At 40.3% G+C, this 14,427-nt stretch overlaps 8 non-coding genes across 8 annotated transcripts; 1 reads left to right on the top strand and 7 right to left on the bottom strand.

Annotated features, from left to right (window-relative positions):
• Nucleotides 1-2,390: 2,390 nt before the first annotated feature.
• trnat-agu lies at nt 2,391-2,464 on the bottom strand. The gene has a single exon. It is a non-coding gene; the product is annotated as a tRNA-Thr (tRNA).
• A 1,864-nt stretch (nt 2,465-4,328) lies between these two features.
• On the bottom strand, nt 4,329-4,410 carry trnas-cga. The gene has a single exon. It is a non-coding gene; the product is annotated as a tRNA-Ser (tRNA).
• Nucleotides 4,411-5,416: 1,006 nt separating this feature from the next.
• trnat-agu lies at nt 5,417-5,490 on the bottom strand. The gene has a single exon. It is a non-coding gene; the product is annotated as a tRNA-Thr (tRNA).
• A 772-nt stretch (nt 5,491-6,262) lies between these two features.
• On the top strand, nt 6,263-6,336 carry trnat-cgu. Its single transcript has one exon. It is a non-coding gene; the product is annotated as a tRNA-Thr (tRNA).
• Nucleotides 6,337-7,589: 1,253 nt separating this feature from the next.
• On the bottom strand, nt 7,590-7,671 carry trnas-cga. Its single transcript has one exon. It is a non-coding gene; the product is annotated as a tRNA-Ser (tRNA).
• Nucleotides 7,672-8,434: 763 nt separating this feature from the next.
• On the bottom strand, nt 8,435-8,508 carry trnat-agu. The gene has a single exon. It is a non-coding gene; the product is annotated as a tRNA-Thr (tRNA).
• A 2,074-nt stretch (nt 8,509-10,582) lies between these two features.
• On the bottom strand, nt 10,583-10,664 carry trnas-cga. The gene has a single exon. It is a non-coding gene; the product is annotated as a tRNA-Ser (tRNA).
• A 971-nt stretch (nt 10,665-11,635) lies between these two features.
• Nucleotides 11,636-11,709, bottom strand: trnat-agu. The gene has a single exon. It is a non-coding gene; the product is annotated as a tRNA-Thr (tRNA).
• Nucleotides 11,710-14,427: the final 2,718 nt, after the last annotated feature.

Here is a 14,427-nt window from a genome sequence, read left to right as displayed (position 1 = left end):
AGGAGCTTGGATAATGGAGATATGGGAAGATGTTTTATGGCAATAAAGAATCGTGCTTGTTACATATTGCCATATTACATTTGTATCTTAGACTGAATCCAGTATGGCCAAAAGTCTCAAAAACAGGTAAATTCCTGCCATTAATTTAGGCTGAAAATGTATTGGAACTATCAGCCACCAAATAATGAGGTGGTCAAGGCAATGGAACAGCATAAAGAGGGTAAGATCCTCTTGGATCACATTATTATGATGTCGTTCTCAGAAGAGAGTGCCTTGGTGGGTTGGTGAGCTGGCCAGCTAGGCCCGGCCCTGGTTACAGCAAGGAGGACATGCCCGAGTCATTGGTATGTAGTTTTCTTAGGTAAATGACAGTCCCCCCCAGAAAATACATCTAGAGTGCCAACATTTTCACAACCCAACACTGGAGTCATAAAGGTGGCGCTGTGGCTTAGTTGGTTAAAGTGCCTGTCATTAGTGATGGGCGAATATATTCAACAGGCACGAATTTGTGGTGAATTCCCGAAATTCCCCGCTGGCCAATAAATTTGTGAAACCGCTGAGAAAATTCGCCAAGGAAAATTTGCTGGCGTCAAATAAAATATGGACGCCGGCGTCAAAAACAAGACACTGGTGTCGTTTCGCGAATTGTCTGCTATTTTGCGAATTTCTCTGGAAATTCACGAATCTTTCGGCGAAGCAAAACAACCCAAATTCGCCCATCACTACCTGTCATGTAAATAGTAGATCTTGAGTTCAAATCTCAGCAGTGCCTTCATTTTCTGAAATCATTATTAATTGTTTACTACTCTATTTATATAGCGCTGACATATTCCATGGTGCTTTTCAGACATCTTACATCACTCACATCACTTCCCGCTCCAGTGAAGCTGACATGTTCATCTTGTAGATCCCATATAACATTTTGCTTAAGGGGCTACAAACCGATCAACTGGCCAGTTGGCTGAAAGGTCAGATCAGATGCTGTGTTCATCCATGAAACCTACCTCAGCAGATTAATTAACTAGGGAGGGATTTCATTGGTCTCATGGATATCAGGTAAGATTTAACTATATGCTATAGATTTTAATGAAAAAATGTATTTGTTATATACAATACAAGACAATATCTTTTTTTAGGGGAGGGCATATTTTTAAGAGCTTTGTTTGGTGAGTACTTTCCTAAAAGCTTCTTGCAGCAAACGTCTTAATGTTCTTAATAAATTAATATGGTTGGGAGCATCCATTTTTCATTAAATACCACTCACCGTTAGAACTTTGTTACCTAAACCAGGGCTGTCCAACTAGAGACCTCCAGACCGATTATGGCCCTGCTCAAGGGATCAGTAGACTTCTTTGTACAGTAGACTTCTTTGTATACATCATCTCTTTAATATAATCCAGGCTTCAAACAGGAAGTATTTCAAATAATGTTCCCCACTTAATGCAGAAGTTAAACAATGAAGCTTTCAAAATCTTTTCGCTGTGAACAGGATTTGAACCTGTGCAGGGAGACCCCATTGGATTTCAAGTAGCATGCCTCATTCACTTGGCCATCACAAGTCAGATATCTCACAGAGCCCATCCTGCCCACACAAACCTAGGCACATATGACCAAATCTAGTGTAAACACTGCATTTCATTTGCGAGAATAAATGTTTTCTTCTTTTGCAAAAAAGACACTACTAAGGCCAACAAAGGGGGCGCTGTAACCTTAATAAATAAAGTACAAGTCTGATAAACTGAAGATCATTTTGGATAGATTACTTCTCAACAGAAAATTTTTACCTTTACATACATGTATTATCCTATACTGTACACATTATGTGATTTTATGTGCTAACAATGGAAAGTGCACATGCTGACAAAGGACAATGGGATTGGCTACATTTGACACCTATTTGACTCTACCTGTGGTTGCCTTTTCCCCTTGTAGCCACTTGGCCATCACAGTGAGCTTAGGTGCTGGTGTTGACTCCACAAATGATATCTTTTGCTGTCATCATTTTTCTTTCTTTTTTTCAAAGGCACAAAAGAATATTGCTTGTTACATATTGCCATATTACATTTTTATCTTCGACTGCCTGAATCCAGTATAGCCAAATGTCTCAAAAACAGGTACATTACTGACATTAGTTTAAGCTGCAAGTTTTTCAGCCAACAAAAGATGAGGTGGTCAAAGCAATGGAAGGGCACAAAGAGGGTAAGATCATCTACAGACACATTTTTATGATGTTGATTATGAAGAGCGTCCCCTGGAAGGTTGGTGAGCTGGCCAGCTAGGCCTGGAACTGGTTACAGCAAGGAGGACAAGGCTTACTCATTGGTATTTAGTTTTCGTAGGTAAAGATGAAGTCCCCTCGGAAAATGTGAAGATGAATATGATAAAAACAAAGGCACTGCTGAGATTTGAACTCAGGATCTCCTGTTTACTAGACAGGCGCTTTAACCAACTAAGCCACAGCACCAACTGGTAAAATAGTGGAACCCAGACCCTTGGTACCACATAAGTTACACAGTTTTACTGGAAACCAGTGATCCCTAACTAGTGGCTCGTGAGCAACATGTTGCTCACCAACCCCTTGAATGTTGCTCCCAGTGGCCTCAAAGCAGCGGCTTATTTTTGAAGTCCAGGCTTGGAGACAAGTTTTGGTTACATAAAAACCAGGTGTACTGCCAAACAGAACCTCCAGTAGGCTGCCAGTCCACATAGGGACCACTGATAGTCAATCATAGCCCATAATTGGCACCCAAGGGACTTTTTTCACGCTTTTGTTGCTCGCAATGTTTTCTGACATTTGAATGTCGCTCATGGATAAAAAAGGGTTGGGGATCACTGCTCTAAACCATGGCTGTCCATCCGGTGGTCTGCTGGCTGAATGTGGCTCTTTTCAAATGAGCTGTTGGCTGTAGACCAAGGTCTATCTTACTGCCCACCTGGGTGAAATTTTGCGTGGCATGCCCTCTTTGAATGTGTATATGTTATATATATATTAGTCAAGATGAGTACTAGGGGGTAATGAAGCTTAGATGCTTAAAGGGAAATGTTTTCATTACAAGGTTACAGTTGTTTCCAACCGTTGCTTTATCAGCCTTGTAGTTATAGTTTTATTAATACTAAGGACATCAAGTAACTCTTCATCCAAAATCTTTCTCTAACCGACCTTCAGGTTGGTGTTGAGTGATGTTCTTTCAGTTGTTTCCAAACATGGCAAAGTTTTGCATAAAATCATATAGGCAATGTATTGCAGATCCTAAGGCATTGCTTCTCAAACACTGGGGCCTTCCCAGTGTGGCCAGACTAGTATCATATTCTTTCAAACTTTTTCAAGAAAGCAAAGGCTATTAGAATGCTATTGGCGCTTTGGCTTAGTTGGTTAAAGCACCTGTTTCGTAAAGAGGAGATCCTGATTTCAACTCTCAGCAGCGCCTTTCTTTAATTCATATACCTATATCTTCTACTCTGTATGGTGTTGTTATGTAATTAAACTCGTGAAATATTAGAGATTTCCCCATAATATTCTAAACATTCATCTGCCTGACAGAAACGAAGTTAGAATTAATTAGAAGAAAGAGGAAAGACGAGGTACTAAAAGCAATTAGTAGTTAGTAGTTTAGAGGAACTTGCACCAGAGGAGGGATCCTTGAGATGTGAAACATGTAGTGTTTCAATAAAACAACAAAAAAAAAACAACATTAATTCACTTTGGAAGGCTCTCCAGTTTTCTTCATTCTACATGAATTGATCTCTACCTGTGGTTGCCTTTTCCCCTTGTAGCCACTTGTCCATCGCAGTGAGCTTAGGTGCTGGTGTTGACTCCAGAAATGATTTATTTTGCTGTAATAATATTTCCATCTTTCCAAAAGAAACAAAAATGATACACCCCCATGGAGGCTCTGTAACAAGTGTATAGAATAGGAACTATGGCACTCGATTCTAACTAGCTTACTGCTTCATGATGACCAAAGATAAGCCCATCCTAAGGTTGTTAGTGAGAGCATGGTGATGAGCTACTACATTTTTGAACAAGATGTGGCAAAACGTTATTCCTTCCTCTGTTTGGTGAGTACTTTCCTAAAAGTTTCATGCAGCAAACGTCTTAATGTCTTTAATCAATTAATATGGGTGGGAGGATCCATTTTTCATTAAATACCACACACCAACCAAAGGCCTCCAAACAGATTATGGCCCTGCTCAAGGGATCAGTAGAATTGTTTGTATACATGATCTTTTGAATATTCAGCCTTCAAACATGAAGCATTAGAAATTATTTTCCCACTCTATGCAGAATGTTATATTTATTTAAACAACAAAGCTTTCATAAATCTTAACGCTGTGAACAGGATTTGAACCTGTGCGGGGAGACCCCATTGGATTTCGAGTCCAACGCCTTAACCACTCGGCCATCACAGCTCAGCCATTTTATTACATCCATCCTGCCCACACAAACCTTGACATATTTGACCAAATCTAGTGTAAACTATGAGTTTAATAAATGTAAGAGAATACTAAGGCCAACAAAGGGGGCGATGGAACCTTAATGAATAAAGTAAAAGTCTGATAAACTGAAGATCATTTTTGGATCCATTACTCCTCAATGGAAAATCCTTACCTTTACATACATGTATTATCCTATACTGTACACATTATGTACACAGTGATTTTATGTGCTAACTATGGAAAGTGCACATGCTGACAAAGGACAATGGGATTGGCCACATTTGACACCTGTTTGACTCTACCTGTGGTTGCCTTTTCCCCTTGTAGCCACTTGGCCATCACAGTGAGCTTAGGTGCTGGTGTTGACTCCACAAATGATATCTTTTGCTGTTATCATTTTTCTTTCTTTTTTTTACAAAGGCACAAAAGAATATTGCTTGTTACATATTGCCATATTACATTTTTATCTTCGACTGCCTGAATCCAGTATAGCCAAATGTCTCATCAACAGGCAGGGGCGTAACTATAGAGAAAGCAGGCCCTGCGGCTGCAGGGGGGCCCAGGAGGTATAGGGGCCCCATGAGCCGATAATTCATATAAAGTTTCAATAAATACCGAAAAAACAAGTCAACCTCTACACATTTTGGGGACCTGAATAAAAAATAGTTTGCTGTGGGGCCCAGAAATATCTAGTTACGGCACTGTCAACAGGTAAATTCCTGACATTAGTTTAGGCTGCAAGTTTTTCAGCCAACAAAAGATGAGGTGGTCAAAGCAATGGAAGGGCACAAAGAGGGTAAGATCATCTACAGACACATTATTATGATGTTGGTTATGAAGAGCGTGCCCTGGTAGATTGGTGAGCTGGCCAGCTAGGCCTGGAACTGGTTACAGCAAGGAGGACAAGGCTGACTCATTGGTATGTAGTTTTCGTAGGTAAATGATGAAGTTCCCCCGGAAAATGCAAAGATGAATATGAAGGCACTGCTGAGAGTCGAACTCAGGATCTCCTGTTTACTAGACAGGCGCTTTAACCAACTAAGCCACAGCGCCACTTGGTACAATTCTAGAACCCAGACCCTTGGTACCACATAAGTTACACAGTTTTACTCAAAACCAGTGATCCCTAACTAGTGGCTCGTGAGCAACATGTTGCTCACCAACCCCTTGAACGTTGCTCCCAGTGGCCTCAAAGCAGGTGCTTACTTTTGAAGTAAAGGCCTGGAGAGAAGTTTTGGTTACATAAAAACCAGGTGTACTGCCAAACAGAACCTCCAGTAGGCTGCCAGTCCACATAGGGACCACTGATAGTCAATCATAGCCCATAATTGGCACCCAAGGCACTTTTTTCAAGCTTTTGTTGCTCGCAATGTTTTCTGACATTTGAATGTCGCTCATGGATAAAAAAGGGTTGGGGATCACTGCTCTAAACCATGGCTGTCCATCCGGTGGTCTGCTGGCTGAATGTGGCTCTTTTCAAATGAGCTGTTGGCTGTTGTCCAAGGTCTATCTTACTGCCCACCTGGGTGAAATTTTGCTTCCAAACGTTGCTTTATCAGCCTTGTAGTTATAGTTTTATTAATACCAAGGATATCAAGTAACTCTTTATCCAAAATCTTTCTCTAACCGACCTTCAGGGTGGTGTTGAGTGATGTTCTTTAAGTTGTTTCCAAATATGGCAAAGTTTTGCATAAAATCATACAGGCAATGTATTGCAGATCCTATGGCATTGCTTCTCAAACACTGGGGCCTTCCCAGTGTGACCAGACTAGTATAATATTATTTAAAACTTTTTCAAGAATGCAAAGGCTGACAGCAGTGTATTGGCGCTGTGGCTTAGTTGGTTAAAACGCCTGTTTCGTAAACAGGAGATCCTGAGTTCTACTCTCAGCAGTGTCTTTCTTTAAATTCATATACCTATATCTTCTACTCTGTAAGGTGTTGTTACGTAAATAAACTAGTGAAATATTAGAGATTTCCCCATAATATTCTAAACATTCATCTGCCTGACAGAAACGAGGTTAGAATGAATTAGCAGAAAGAGGAAAGACGAGGAACTAAAAGCAGTTAGTAGAGGTGAGATCAACTGATTCACAGCTGCCTGGATAATGGAAATATGGGTGAGATTATGACAGTGAACATAAAATTCCAGCCATCCAGTTGTTTACTTTGTATTGCATCTATGTAGTATTGGGTACTGTACAACATTATAAACGTACCTTCAGAATTTTAAATTGAATTGAACTCTATATTCAGTGATTTCCCAGATGATCCTCCCAGTAAAGTTTTCATTCAGGCTCATTAACAGATTATTGGAGTAGCCATCTCCACAGCAATATCACGTAGATTGAAGAAAACGTGAGACCTTCCAAACTGAATTAATGTAGTTTCTTTATTGAAGCACTACATGTTTCAGATCTCAAAGATCCTTCCTCTGGTGCAAGTTTAGAGGAACTTGCACCAGAGGAGGGATCCTTGAGATGTGAAACATGTAGTGTTTCAATAAAAAAAACAACATTAATTCACTTTGGAAGGCTCTCCAGTTTTCTTCATTCTACATGAATTGATCTCTACCTGTGGTTGCCTTTTCTCTTTGTAGCCACTTGTCCATCACAGTGTGCTTAGGTGCTGGTGTTGACTCCAGAAATGATTTATTTTGCTGTAATAATATTTCCATCTTTCCAAAAGAAACAAAATTATACACCCCCATGGAGGCTCTGTAGCAAGTGTATAGAAGTGGAACTATGGCACTTGATTCTAATTAGCTTACTGCTTCATGATGACCAAAGATAAGCCCATCCTAAGGTTGTTAGTGAGGGCAGGGTGATGGGCTACTACATTTTTGAACAAGATGTGGCAAAACGTTATTCCTTCCTCTGTTTGGTGAGTACTTTCCTAAAAGTTTCATGCTGCAAACGTCTTAATGTCTTTAATCAATTAATATGGATGGGAGGATCCATTTATCCTTAAATACCACACACTAACTAGAGGCCTCCAAAGTGATTATGCCCCTGCTCAAGGGATCAGTAGAATTCTTTGTATACATCATCTTTTGAATATCCAGCCTTCAAACATGAAGCACTAGAAATTATTTTCCCACTCTGTGCTGATTGTTATATCTGTTTAAACAACGAAGCTTTCATAAATCTTTCCGCTGTGAACAGGATTTGAACCTGTGCGGGGAGACCCCATTGGATTTCGAGTCCAACGCCTTAACCACTCGGCCATCACAGCTCAGACACGTTTTTACATCCATCCTGCCCTCGCAAACCTGGACATATATGACCAAATCTAGTGTAAACTCTGCATTTAATGAATGTTTTTTTCTTTTTTAAAAAGACAATACTAAGGCCATATCTAGTATAGGTAAATCTAAAAACAACCGGACTTGCTGAGTAATCAATGAAGACGTTTCACTAGTCATCCGAGCAGCTTCTTCAGTTCAACTGACTGGTGTGGGAAGTTCTCAACATAGAAACTCTTCAACTAATCCAATCACAATTGCACATTGTAACTCTTCAAAGAGGTGACATCTAAAAAAATTCACAGAGGTGTAGATTCTGTGTAGTTACTGTGAAAGGATTATCTAATGTGTCATGCAACACCTAGAAAGTGGTGGTACTTGTGAGAGTTGCATGAATTGACCTGGAAACCGCCGGGGTACAGATGTTAGAACAGCATTGTATGTAGCAGACAGGTGGTGTCAAAAGCCCCCCCCCCTCTGTTCAAGAATGGTTTCTCCACCTTGACATGAATCACCTCTTTCACACCTCGTTCAAACTAGCGGTCTTCTTTATCCAATATTTGTTTGTAGATTTACCTATACTAGATATACCATGACCTGGATGAATGAAAATCTTCATAGTCATAATACTAAGGCCAGCTAGGCCTGGAACTGGTTACAGCAAGGAGGACAAGGCTGACTCATTATTATGTAGTTTTCGTAGGTAAATGATGAAATTCCCCCGGAAAATGCGAAGATGAATATGATAAAAAATGGCACTGCTGAGATTCGAACTCAGGATCTCCTGTTTACTAGACAGGCGCTTTAACCATCTAAGCCACAGCGCCAACTGGTACAATATAGGAACCCAGACCCGTGGTACCACATAAGTTACACAGTTTTACTCGAAACCAGTGATCCCTAACTAGTGGCTCATGAGGAACAAGTTGCTCACCAAACCCTTGAACGTTGTTCCCAGTGGCCTCAAAGCAGGTGCTTATTTTTGAAGTCCAGGCTTGGAGATAAGTTTTGGTTACATAAAAACCAGGTGTACTGCCAAACGGAACCTCCAGTAGGCTGCCAGTCCACATAGGGACCACTGATCAATCATAGCCCATAATTGGCACCCAAGGGACTTTTTTCATGCTTTTGTTGCTCGCAATGTTTTCTGACATTTGAATGTCGCTCATGGATAAAAAAGGGTTGGGGATCACTGCTCTAAACCATGGCTGTCCATCCGGTGGTCTGCTGGCTGAATGTGGCTCTTTTCAAATGAGCTGTTGGCTGTTGTCCAAGGTCTATCTTACTGCCCACCTGGGTGAAATTTTGCTTCCAAACGTTGCTTTATCAGCCTTGTAGTTATAGTTTTATTAATACCAAGGACATCAAGTAACTCTTTATCCAAAATCTTTCTCTAACCTACCTTCAGGGTTGTGTTGAGTGATGTTCTTTAAGTTGTTTCCAAATATGGCAAAGTTTTGCATAAAATCGTACAGGCAATGTATTGCAGATCCTATGGCATTGCTTCTCAAACACTGGGGCCTTCCCAGTGTGACCAGACTAGTATAATATTATTTAAAACTTTTTCAAGAATGCAAAGGCTGACAGCAGTGTATTGGTGCTGTGGCTTAGTTGTATAAGGTGCCTGTCTCGTAAACAGGAGATCTTGAGTTCAACTCTAAGCAGTGCCTTTCTTTAAATTCATATACCTTTATCTTCTACTCTGTATGGTGTTGTTACGTAAATAAACTAGTGAAATATTAGAGATTTCCCCATAATATTCTAAACATTCATCTGCCTGACAAAAACAAGGTTAGAATGAATTAGCAGAAAGAGGAAAGAGGAGGAACTAAAAGCAGTTAGTAGAGGTGAGATCAACTGATTCACAGCTGCCTGGATAATGGAAACAGGTCCGGACTGAGAATTAAAATAGGCCCTGGCATTTGAGGTACACAGAGGCCCAATAAGCCTACACAGAGGCCCAAACAACTCCCACCTGCCCACTAAACACTGACTTTCTATGGCACCTTATAGCAGCCCCTCTGGCATTTGCCAGAAACAACAGATTGCCAGTCCGGGCCTGAATGGAAATATGGGTAAGATTATGACAGTGAACATCAAATTCCAGCCATCCAGTTGTTTACTTTGTATTGCATACAGTATATGTAGTATTGGGTACTGTACAACATTATAAAAGTACCTTCAGAATTTTAAATTGAATTGAACTCTATATTCAGTGATTTCCCAGATAATCCTCCCAGTAAAGTTTTCTTTCAGGCTCATCAACAGATTATTGGAGTAGAAGGCTCTCCAGTTTTCTTCATTCTACATGAATTGATCTCTACCTGTGGTTGCCTTTTCCCCTTGTAGCCACTTGGCCATCACAGTGAGCTTAGGTGCTGGTGTTGACTCCACAAATGATATATTTTGCTGTAATAATATTTCCATCTTTCAAAAAAAAAAAAAATTATACAAGTGTATAGAAGTGGAACTATGGTACTCGATTCTAACTAGCCTACTGCTTCATTAGCTTGATGACCAAAGATAAGCCCATCCTAAGGTTATTAGTGAGGGCAGGGTGATGGGCTACTAAATGTTTGAACAAGATGTGGCAAAACGTTATTCCTTCCTCTGTTTGGTGAGTACTTTCCTAAAAGTTTCATGCAGCAAACGTCTTAATGTCTTTAATCAATTAATATGGATTTGAGGATACATTTTTCATTAAATATCACACACCAACTAGATGCCTACAAAGTGATTATGCCCCTGCTCAAGGGATCAGTAGAATTCTTTGTATACATCATCTTTTGAATATTCAGCCTTCAAACATGAAGCATTAGAAATTATTTTCCCACTCTATGCAGAATGTTAGAACATAGAATGTAATATCTGTTTAAACAACAAAGCTTTCATAAATCTTACCGCTGTGAAAAGGATTTGAACCTGTGCGGGGAGACCCCATTGGATTTCGAGTCCAACGCCTTAACCACTCGGCCATCACAGCACAGACATGTTCTCGCATCCATCCTGCCCTCGCAAACCTGGACATATATGACCAGTAAACCAGTAGTGTAAACTCTTCATTTAATGAATGTTTTTTCTTTTTTAAAAAGACAATACTAAGGCCATATCTAGTATAGGTAAATCTAAAAACAACCGGACGTGCTGAGTAATCAATGAAGACGTTTCACTACTCATCCGAGCAGCTTCTTCAGTTCAACTGACTGGTGTGGGAAGTTCTCAACATAAAAAGTAGAAATTGTATGCACTCCCAGGCCTTCTCGTATTCAATAATCTGGTGCTCAGTCCTCTAGGGAGACGAAGCCTGACGAAGGGGCCTGCCCCCGAAACGTTGTGCTGTTTGACACAATAAATCCATAGGTGTATATCCCCTTTTGCATTCTATTCTGTGTGCCGTTTCCTCATTCTTCGTTTCAAGTTCTCAACATATAAACTCTTCAACTAATCCAATCACAATTGCACATTGCAACTCTTCAAAGAGGTGACATCTAAAAAAATTCACAGAGGTGTAGATTCTGTGTAGTTACTGTGAAAGGATTCTCTAATGTGTCATGCAACACCTAGAAAGTGGTGGTACTTGTGAGAGTTGCATGAATTGACCTGGAAACCGCCGGGGTACAGATGTTAGAACAGCATTGTATGTAGCAGACAGGTGGTGTTGAAGCCCCCCCCCCTCTGTTCAAGAATGGTTTCTCCACCTTGACATGAATCACCTCTTTCACACCTCGTTCAAACTAGCGGTCTTCTTTATCCAATATTTGTTTGTAGATTTACCTATACTAGATATACCATGACCTGGATGAATGAAAATCTTCATAGTCATAATACTAAGGCCAGCTAGGCCTGGAACTGGTTACAGCAAGGAGGACAAGGCTGACTCATTATTATGTAGTTTTCGTAGGTAAATGATGAAATTCCCCCGGAAAATGCGAAGATGAATATGATAAAAAAAAAAGGCACTGCTGAGATTCGAACTCAGGATCTCCTGTTTACTAGACAGGCGCTTTAACCATCTAAGCCACAGCGCCAACTGGTACAATACAGGGAAACAGACCCTTGGTACCACATGAGTTACACAGTTTTACTCGAAAACAGTGATCACTAACTAGTGGCTCGTGAGGAACAAGTTGCTCACCAAACCCTTGAACGTTGCTCCCAGTGGCCTCAAAGCAGGTGGTTATTTTTGAAGTCCAGGCTTGGAGACAAGTTTTGGTTACATAAAAACCAGGTGTACTGCCAAACAGAACCTCCAGTAGGCTGCCAGTCCACATAGGGACCACCGATAGTCAATCATAGCCCATAATTGGCACCCAAGGGACTTTTTTCATGCTTTTATTGCTCGCAATGTTTTCTGACATTTCAAAGTCGCTCATGGATAAAAAAGGGTTGGGGATCACTGCTCTAAACCATGGCTGTCCATCCGGTGGTCTGCTGGCTGAATGTGGCTCTTTTCAAATGAGCTGTTGGCTGTTGGCCAAGGTCTATCTTATTGCCCACCTGGGTGAAATTTTGCTTCCAAACGTTGCTTTATCAGCCTTGTAGTTATAGTTTTATTAATACTAAGGATATCAAGTAACTTTTTATCCAAAATCTTTCTCTAACCTACCTTCAGGGTTGTGTTGAGTGATGTTCTCTAAGTCATTTCCAAATATGACAAAGTTTTGCATAAAATCATACAGGCAATGTATTGCAGATCCTATGGCATTGCTTCTCAAACACTGGGGCCTTCCCAGTGTGGCCAGACTAGTATAATATTGTTTAAAAAAATTTCAAGAAAGCAAAGGCTGATAGCAAGTTATTGGCGCTGTGGCTTAGTTGGTTAAAGTGCCTGTTTTGTAAACAGGAGATCTTGAGTTCGACTCTTAGCAGTGACTTTTTTTTAAATTCATATACCTATAGCTTCTACTCTGTATGGTGTTGTTATGTAAATAAACTAGTGAAATATTAGAGATTTCCCCATAATATTCTAAACATTCATCTGCCTGACAGAAACGAGGTTAGAATGAATTAGCAGAAAGAGGAAAGACGAGGAACTAAAAGCAGTTAGTAGAGGTGAGATCAACTGATTCACAGCTGCCTGGATAATGGAAATATGGGTGAGATTATGACAGTGAACATCAAATTCCAGCCATCCAGTTGTTTACTTTGTATTGCATCTATGTAGTATTGGGTACTGTACAACATTATAAACGTACCTTCAGAATTTTAAATTGTATTGAACTCTATATTCAATGATTTCCAAGATGATCTTCCCAGTAAAGTTTTCATTCAGGCTCATCAACAGATTATTGGAGTAGCCATCTCCACAGCAATATCACATGGATTGAAGAAAACTGGAGAGCCTTCCAAACTGAATTAATGTAGTTGTTTTTTACTGAAGCACTACATGTTTCGGATCTCAAGGATCCTTCCTCTGGTGCAAGTTTAGAGGAACTTTCCCCAGAGGAAGGATCCTTGAGATCTAAAACATGTAGTGCTTCAATAAAAAAAACGACATTAATTCACTTTGGAAGGCTCTCCAGTTTTCTTCATTCTACATGAATTGATCTCTCCTTGTGGTTTTCCCCTTGTAGCCACTTGTCCATCACAGTGAGCTTAGGTGCTGGTGTTGACTCCACAAATGATATCTTTTGCTGTCATCATTTTTCCTTCTTTTTTTTACAAAGGTACAAAAGAAAATTGCTTGTTACATATTGCCATATTACATTTTTATCTTTGATTACCTTAATCCGATATAACCAAATGTCTCAAAAACAGTTACATTCCTGACATTAGTTTAGGCTGCAAGTTTTTCAGCCAACAAAAGATGAGGTGGTCAAAGCAATGGAAGGGCACATAGAGGGTAAGATTATCTACAGACACATTATTATGATGTTGATTATGAAGAGTGTGCCCTGGTAGATTGGTGAGCTGGCCAGCTAGGCCTGGAACTGGTTACAGCAAGGAGGACAAGGCTGACTCATTGGTATGTAGTTTTCGTACGAAAATGATGAAGTCCCCCCGGAAAATGCAAAGATGAATATGATTAAAACAAAGGCACTGCTGCGACTTGAACTCAGGATCTCTTGTTTACTAGATAAGCACTTTAACCAACTAAGCCACAGCACCAACTATTACAGCATTGGAAACCAGACCCTTGGTACCACATAAGTTACACAGTTTTACTCAGAATCAGTGATCCCTAACTATTGGCTCGTGAGCAACATGTTGCTCACCAACCCGTTGAACGTTGCTTCCAGTGGCCTCAAAGCAGGTGCTTACTTTTGAAGTCCAGGCTTGGAGACAAGTTTTGGTTACATAAAAAACAGTTGTGCTGCCAAACAGAACCTCCAGTAGGCTGCCAGTCCACATAGGGACCACTGATCAATCATAGCCCATAATTGGCACCCCAGGCACTTTTTTCATGCTTTTGTTGCTCGAAATGTTTTCTGACATTTGAATGTCGCTCATGGATAAAAAAGGGTTGGGGATCACTGCTCTAAACCATGGCTGTCCATCCGGTGGTCTGCTGGCTGAATGTGGCTCTTTTCAAATGAGCTGTTGGCTGTAGGCCAAGGTCTACATAGCCCATAATTGGCACCCCAAGGGACTTTTTTCAAGCTCCTGAGAAATAATCTGGACATTGTTTCTCCATTTACTTATTTAATGTGAAATTGCTATAACTTTCATACCCCTGGGATCATTATTATGATGTTTGGAAAAATGTTCAGAAACACTGTTTGTGCATAAACCCTTTATTTTTTACA

The sequence above is a fragment of the Xenopus laevis genome, chromosome 3L (assembly GCF_017654675.1).
Source record: "Xenopus laevis strain J_2021 chromosome 3L, Xenopus_laevis_v10.1, whole genome shotgun sequence".
Taxonomy (NCBI): Eukaryota; Metazoa; Chordata; class Amphibia; order Anura; family Pipidae; genus Xenopus; species Xenopus laevis.
Note: the sequence above shows the minus strand (reverse complement) of the source record. Positions and strands in the feature narration are given on the sequence as shown.